This window comes from Eulemur rufifrons, chromosome 8 (genome assembly GCF_041146395.1).
Source record: "Eulemur rufifrons isolate Redbay chromosome 8, OSU_ERuf_1, whole genome shotgun sequence".
Taxonomy (NCBI): Eukaryota; Metazoa; Chordata; class Mammalia; order Primates; family Lemuridae; genus Eulemur; species Eulemur rufifrons.
Genome location: NC_090990.1, coordinates 70262293 through 70271192, shown reverse-complemented (window position 1 = coordinate 70271192; position 8900 = coordinate 70262293).

Genomic DNA, 8900 nt, shown 5'->3' with positions numbered 1-8900 from the left:
TTTCAGAATGCTCAGCACATCATCAACCGAATCTGGAAGAGTACAGGGCACATATTAAATGCTCCACCCAGTATATAATTTTTAACAAATGAATAAACATCTTTTTTTTTTTTTTGAGACCAGATCTCACTCTGTCACCCAGGCCAGAGTGTAATGACATCATCATAGCTCACTGCAACCTCAAACTCCTGAGCTCAACTGATCCTCATGCTTCAGCCTCCTGAATAGCTGAGACTACAGGTCCCCAGGGCATGCCTGGATAACTCTATTTTTGTAGAGATGGGGTCTCACTCTTGCTCAGGCTGGTCTCAAACTCCTGAGCTCAAGCAATCCTCTCACGTTGGCATCCCAGAGTGCTAGGATTACAGGCATGAGGCAGGTCGCCCAGCCCAGCAAACTTCCTTTAAAATGTAATAATTTCCACTACACTTTCAAAATGATAGCAAATGTTCTTCAAGACATTGGTAAGTGGTTTCATATTTCATTTACATTGAATCCAAATAAACTCAAGCCTTCTTAGGTTCTTTGGAGTTTTTGACATATTTTGAGAGTTCCTGATGTATTCATCCAGTTGGAAAACCGTATGTTGTTAATAAATCTGTCTTGGTGAAAACATTTCAATAACTAAACACCATAGGCTGACTTTTGGTTCTGGAAAGGACTAGCCAGAAGATAATAACATTTTCAACAGTTTTAAAAATTTGAATAGTGTTTATTATCACAGGAACAAATACATTCCTAAGTAGTCCCAAAATAGGGTACCTACACGCCCTCAACTAAAAAGCTTGAAAATGACACCAAAGGACATCATAGGTCATTAATTAAAATTCTATCATTTCACAACAAAGCAGGTAGGATATATCAATAGAAAATAAATGATACTATTTGCTTCTTACAGTCACTTGTCAATGTTACACTTGCAAAGAGATGTCTAAAGCTTTTGTTACATATCAGTGTTCCTACTGAAGGGAAAAAGGCAGAAATCTAGATTTTTAAAAAATAAACTACAAAAAAAATGGTCTAACAAAATCTTTACATAAATATAATGTGAGGCCAAGTGCAGTGGCTCACGCCTGTAATCCTAGCCCTCTGGGAGACCAAGACAGGAGGATCGCTTAAGGTCAGGAGTTCCAGACCAGTCTGAGCAAGAGCAAGGCCCCGTGTGTACAAAAAAATAGAAAAATTCACTGGGCATGCTGGTGGGCACCTGTGATCCCAGCTACTCGGGAGGCTGAGGCAGGAGGATCACTTGAGCCCAGGAGATTCAAGTTGCTGTCAGCTGAGCTGACGCCAAGGCACCGTAGCCCCAGCGAGAGACGGAGACTCCATCTCAAAAAACTTAATTAATGAATGAATTTTAAAAAAACCTGGTTCTGTAAGAATATTTTCCCTTTTTAATGAAACACACAGTAAGTTATTTAGAGGAAAGAGGCATTATATCTGTCAATAACTCTCAAATACTTCAGACAAAGAAAGAAAAATAAATTAGTGAAATATTAATGTTTGGAGAATTCAGGTATACATTGCATAGGAATTCTGTGTATGCTTTGGCAAGTTTTCTGTAAGTCTGACAGCTTGTCAAAATGAAATATTGAAAAACATTATCAGGTTGAGGCAGTTCCCTCTGTTCCCAGTTTCTTTACTGTATTTATCATAAACAGATACTAGATTTTGTCAAAGGCCTTTCCTGTGTCTGTTGAGCTGATCACGTGTTTTTCATCCTTTATTCTGCTGATATGGTTGATATTTTCCATTAACTGATGTTCAGATGTTAAACTAAACTTGAATTCTTAGGATAAATCTCACTTGATCATGGATATAGTCCTTGTTATACATTGCTGGATTTGGTCTGCTACTATTTCACTGAGGAATTTCACATAATTTTTCGTTGGAGGTAGTGCCCTGCACTCTAATTGGGATGTCTTAGGGTTTGGTGTAATATTGCAGTATAATACTGGCCTCTTCCTGACATGGACAGAGCTCTCTCTTTTATTTTTGACAATCTGTAAGGAATTTGTATAATATTAATTGTTCAAAGGTTAGGTAGAATTTGCCAGTGAAGCCATTTGGGTCTGAGATTTTCTTGGTGGTAGCTTTTTGATTAATAATTTAATATCTTTACTTGTTATAGGTCTATTCAGATGTTCTGTTTCTTCTTGAGACAGTTTCAGTATTTTCTTTCTTGAAATTTATTCATTTCATATAACTTAAATTGTTTCCCTACAGTTATTCAAAGTATTACTTCATAAGCTTTTTTATTTCTGTAAGGTCATTAATAATGTCCCCTGTCTCATTCTTTTTTTTTTCCCACAAATATTTTATTATTTATTTATTTATTTATTTTTATTTTGTTTTTAAGCTCATTATGGGGATACAAAAGTTCAGGCTATATATATTGCCCATGCCTCCCCATCCCCCCGAGTCTGAGCTTCAAGTGTGTCCATTCCCTAGACAGTGCACATCACACTCATCATGTAGGTGTGCACCCATCCCCTCCCCCCTCCCCATCCCCCCCCAGTCAGAACTTCAAACGTGCCCATTCCCCAGGCAGTGCACATCGCACTCATCAAGTAGGTATACACCCATCCCTTCCACCCAGCCCCGACCTCTGTCCGATACCCAATTGGTGTTATTCCCAAATGTGCACTCAGGGAAACCAGTTTGCTGGTGAGTACATGTGGTGCTTATTTTTCCATTCTTGGGATACTTCACTTAATAGAATGGGTTCCAACTCTTTCCAGGAGAACCAAAGAGATGCCATATCACCATTATTTCTAATAGCTGAGTAATATTCCATGGTATACATATACCACATTTTGCTAATCCATTCATGAATTGATGGGCATTTAGGTTGTTTCCACATCTTTGCTATTGTGAATTGTGCTGCTATAAACATTCGGGTGCAGGTGTCTTTTTTATAGAATGACGTTTGTTCTTCTGGGTAGATGCCCAATAATGGGATTGCCGGATCGAATGGTAGGCCTACTTGAATCTGTTTAAGGTATCTCCATATTGTTTTCCACAGGGGTTGCACTAGTTTACAGTCCCACCAGCAGTGTGTGAGTGTTCCTGTCTCTCCGCATCCACGCCAACATGTATTGTTTTGGGACTTTTTGATAAAGGCCATTCTCACTGGAGTTCAGTGATATGTCATTGTGGTTTTGATTTGCATTTCCTTGATGATTAGAGATGTTGAACACTTTTTCATATGTTTGTTAGCCATTTTTATATCTTCTTTTGAGAAATTTCTATTCATGTCCTTTGCCCACTTTTTGATAGGGTTGTTCGATTTTTTCTTCCTGATTTTCATTCTTGATTTTAGTAATTTGTATCATCTGTAGGGTTGTGTATGTGTGTGTGTGCGCGCATGTGTTTCAGATGTATTATTACCTTGGTAGTTACTCTAGGACTTAACATATACATAAGTGGTAACTCAAACTTATACTAAATTAATTCCAGTGAGATACACAAATTTTACTCTTATAACTCTATAGCTTTTGGCTTTTCCCCTCTTTGTCATATATATATATATATATATATATATATATATATATATAAAAATATAATGTTATTATATATATGAAATCTATATATGTTTAAACATAATAAAGTTATAATTGTTTATTTATATAATTTTATGACTTTTAAAGAAGCTAAAGGAGTAAATACACATTTATAGAGCTTGTTATATTAATTTTCCCACAACTTCATGTTCTCTTTATGTATTCCTGTGGGTTCAAGTTGACATCTGGTATGATTTCTTTATTCCAATAAGCTTTGTTTTCACCTACCTTCTTTTTGCCATTCATGTTAAGTATATTACATTTCTATACATGGTAGGCCCTGAAATACAATTATATAGCTATTCTTTCATACAATTGTTTATTAAAATCCATTAAGAGCAGAAAAAGTTTCTGTTCATGTCTTTTGCCCACTTTTTAATGGGGTTGATTGTTTTTTTCTTGCTGATTTGCTGGAGTTATTTGTAGATTCTGGATATTAGCCTTTTATTGAATGTACAGCTTGTGAATGCTTTCTCCCATTCTGTACACTGTCTGTTTGCTCTGTTGATTATTTCCTTAGCTGTTCAGAAGCTTTTTAGTTCAATCAAATCCCATTTACTTATTTTTGTTGTTGTTGTTGTTGCTATAATTCCCATTGAGGTCTTTTTTTTTTTTTTTAGGTTTTTAAAAAATTATTTTATATAAACTTGTTTTCTTTGTTGGTACATAGTTCTGAGTTTTTTTTTTTTCCATCTTATTATTATGGGGGATACAGAATTGCAGGTTACATACGTTGCCCATGTACCGCCTTTCCCCCCAAGTCAGAGCTCCAGGCGTGTCTGTTCCCCAGGTAGTGCGCGTTGCACCCATCATGTAGGTATATATCCCTCCCCCCATTGAGGTCTTCATCATAAATTCTTTAACTAGGCTGATATCTAGAAGAGTTTTTCCTACATTTACTTTTAGAATTCTTATGGTTTCATGCTTTACATTTCAGTCTTTTGTCCACCTTGAATTAATTTTTGTGAGTGGTGAGAGATAGGGGTCCTCTTTGATTCTTCTGTATGTGGCTATCTAATTTTCCCAGCACCGTTTATTGAATAGGGCTTCTACAGAACCTTTTCAAAACAAGATAGAAAAATGTCCAATAAACATTTTAAAATGCTCAGCATCACTAATCATCAGGGAAATGCAAATTAATACCACAATCAGATATTACCTTACCCCAGTTAGAATGGCTTCTATTATAAAGTCCAAAAACAACAGATGCTGGCATGGATGGAGAGACATAGGAACCCATATACACTGTTGGTGGGACTACAAATTAGTACCACCTCTATAGAAGGCAGCATGGAGATTTCTCAAGAACAAAAAGTAGACCTACCATTCAATCAGCAATCCCACTACTGGGTATCTACCCAAAGGAAAAGAAATCATTTTATCAAAAAGACACCTGCACTCAAATGTTTACTGCACCACAATTCACAATTGTCAAGATGTGGAATTAACCCAAGTGTCCATCAATTCATCCGTGGATTGACAAAATATGTATACCATGGAGTACTACTCAGCCATAAAAAGGGACAAATTAAGGCCTTGTGCAACAATTTGGATGAAACTAGAGACCATTATCCTAAGTGAAGTATCTCGAGAATCGAAAAACAAACACCACGTGAACTCGCTATTAAATTAGAACTAATCAATGAGCACATATGTGCACAAAGGGAAGTAAAAACTCAGTGGAAATCAAGTAGGGGGAGGGGACCGAGAGGAGGGGCAAAAACCTAACAGGTACAATGAACACTATTCGGGTGATGGGCACACTTATAGCCATGACTCAAGCATTATAAAAGCAATCCCTGTCACCAAAAACATTTGTACTCATTTAACATTTTGAAACAAAACAAATTGATAAAAATAAAAGCCACAATTAAGGAATTGTCACAATATAGTATATTAGTATTTTGTAGTCATAATTTTAAAAAGCCTGTGGAATTCCAGTGTTAAATTATTCATATTGTAATGTAACTTAAATATGTACAATCATAAACCAGGTATACTCCATATGCTTATAGCTTTTACATAAGTGTAGAGTCAGAACAAATTTATAAATTCAAGAGGAAGAAAATAAAGCCACATACTCCAATAAAAAAGAGCAGAAAGGAGAAGAAATGTGCCTTTACACTATCTTTTATAATTACATGATTCCCTCACTGGGGCTACTTGTTTCTCCATGTGGATTTGTATTACCATCCACGGGCACTTACTTTCTGCCTGCAAACCTTCTTTTAGTGTTTGTTGTGAAGTAGATCTGCTAGCTAGAAATTATCTTCAAATCTCTAGGCTTGAACCTTGCCCCACATACAGCGTTTCAAAAAGAAATCACTTCCTTTGGGAACAGCTTCAGAGTTCTCTGATTTTACGGACTGCCTCACTCTGGACAAAATCTCTGAGCCACCGCTCCTTCCAGTGGGCAGCAGTGGTGGCCTCTAGTCCGCTCTGCTTGTCTCTCCCAGCACTGACACTCCGCCCTGCAAGTGAACCAGAGCAAGGGTGGTCAGACCAGGTGTTCTCCACCTGGCACACCTGGGCTAAAGTCTGGCCTTCTTGAGTGGGGCTGGGGAGAGGTTGGGAGCCCTTGACATCTGGTCACACCAGGAATTTAGTCTCTACAACTCAGTGTTGGAGGGGATGACCTGTCCCTCCTTATGGTGTATCTTATTCCTTCCTGCCTACAAGACGAGGGAAGAAAGAGCAGTGTCTTTTTGGCCATAGCCCTCAGCAGTAAAGCTTTTCTCAGACTGAACTGGAGATGGCTCAAGTGCCACAGACTCTTGCTATTCTTACCAGAATTGTACGAGATCTTCCTGAATAGACGATTCATTTTGATGTATGCTTTTAAGAAAATTTGCTGAGATTTTAAATGCTTCAAATAATTTTGACAATTTTGAAGTAAGAATGATATTCTGAAAAAAATAAAACATTTTACAGTAACTTTAATAATGATGAAGCCAAGGTGTAAAGGAAGGATAGGAACAGCTGGAATAAAATTATTCTATAATAAGTTAGTAAGAAAACCCAATACTCTGTGTTATATATGCATATCATATATAATTTTAAATGTATGTATAATGAAATTAACAAATAAATGTTTTATATTGGCATTTTTCTATTTCTTCTACATTTCCAAATATTTTAATATTCAAATTGGCAAAAATATGGGGTTCATCTCATATTCAGATTCATTTGATATTCAGTCACCTATGATACCATTGAGCTTCCACTTTACACTTAGCCTTGTTCTAGAAGCAGGTGATACATCTGTGAATGCATAATGTCCCTAATATCATGAACTTGAATTTCAGGTTGCCATAAAAGAAATGAAAAAAAGATCCAGATAATGTGGGGGAGATTGAAATAGGGGTCACCGCACACCTCTCCGAGAAGATGCCATTTAGCTAAGACCTGAAAAACAAGAAGGAACCAACATTGCCAATAGCAGAGTAAGAAAGTTTCAGATGCAGGAGAAATGTCATTTCTACACCAAATTAAAGTACTACTTATCCACAGGTATTTAAAAAGATATGAAAAAGAGTAAAAGATAAGAGAGCGTACATCTTCATTTGTCAAATTTCGGGCAGTGTCTTTGAGGTGTGGAACAAGACCACAGTATACAAGACCCCATCACAGCTAAAAATAGAAAAAATAGCCACATGTGGTGCAACGCACCTGTAATGCCAGCTGTTCAGGAGACTGAGTTAGAAGGATCGCTTGAGCCCAGGAGTTTAAGGTTGCTGTGGGCTATGATGACACAACGGCACTCTAGCCAGAGTAGATCCTGTTTCAAAAAATAAACAAAAAAAAACCAGCCTATAGTAGGATCAGCAAAACAACCTTATGAATCTCTCCTTTTCTCCTCTGTTTTGTCTTCTTTCCTTACAGAAGCAATGAGGAGAGGAAAAAATAGCACAAAGTTTAAAATTTGCATCCCAGCTGTATGATTTGCTTAGTGAATTTGGGCAAGGATATTCTCACCCTCCCCCAGCCTTCTTGTCTTCACTGACAAATAGACATAATGCCATCTCTTTTGCATGATTTTAATCAAAACTGAATTAAACAGGTAACATATGTAACTCTTGGAAAATAATCAATAAACAAAAGTCATTATTTTTATAATTATTCACTCAGCAAACAGAGAGAGGAAGCACAGTGAGGTGGTTGAGACTAATTGGTTTCACATCACAGTGTTATGATTTTAGACAACTGATAACATCTATCTGTGCCTTGTTTTATAGAAAATGATGGGGAAATGTTTATGAGACACGAGTTGAGTAACCCAGATAAAGCAGTTTGCACTGAGCCTGGAACAGGTGTAGGACACATAGGGCCCCCTCCTGACTGTGTACTGGGCATTATGTGCCAGGTGCTGCGTTGGGTGCTCGGTATACACGAATGCCTGAGACATGCTCTTTCCCTCACTTGCTGCATCTCTAAGTGAATAACCAGGTCAATTGTGTGTTCTTTATTTTAGAAATTAAACCTAAAAAATATAATGCCTCCTTATTCTAAGATTCTCAAACTGACCCCCAATCTTGATACACGTTCCATTATATTCAGTATCTAATGGACATTTCTTAAACAGCAAATGATCTCTAAGATCCTATTAAATAAAATCTCTAAAGCTGTTGGTTGAGAAATCATTTTAATCCTCCCACTAAACACAGCTCTAGAGATTCCTTTTATGGTTTCTTGACTTACTGCCTCGGACACAGTACTTTCAGTTTCATATGGCTATAAATCCCATACAGAGCTTGCTTACTTATAATTATTTTGTCCTTGACAGAAATCCAGAGAATCCCATGACATTGAGGGATGATATAAAAGTCCAAGGATCCAGTGAGAGACGGAGAAGTGCTAGAAGTCACTCCACCTGAACTGAGGAAAGAAAACAGGTAAGAACTTTTGCTACTTCTCATCAAAACAGCTTTCTCTGCAGCTCTAAAGGGCTTCTGCTCAGGGACAGGGAGCCTATAAGGTCGGGGTAGGGATGGGAAGGGATTTATACGGCTCAGTTAGTTCTTAAAAATAACCAAAACCAGGTTAGACTACAGCTAAGCCTGAGGTAGGAGGTAGAACACAAGTCAGCTGAAATCCTGATGTTAACGGGACAGCATGTCCCTAAGTGCCACTACTGTGCTTGTGTTGAATTAGGCACCAGCAGACAAGGGATAAACAGAAAGTTTGAAATGCACTAGGATTGCCTTTCTCTCTGTTGACATTGTCTGTGTTGACTAGGGACACAATTAAACTTCCATTGTCATTGATGAGGCTTATTCTGTCCTGCTCCTACTGCAGCTAAGAATTAGAAAGGGCTACAAATAGGTTCTTTTCATGAGA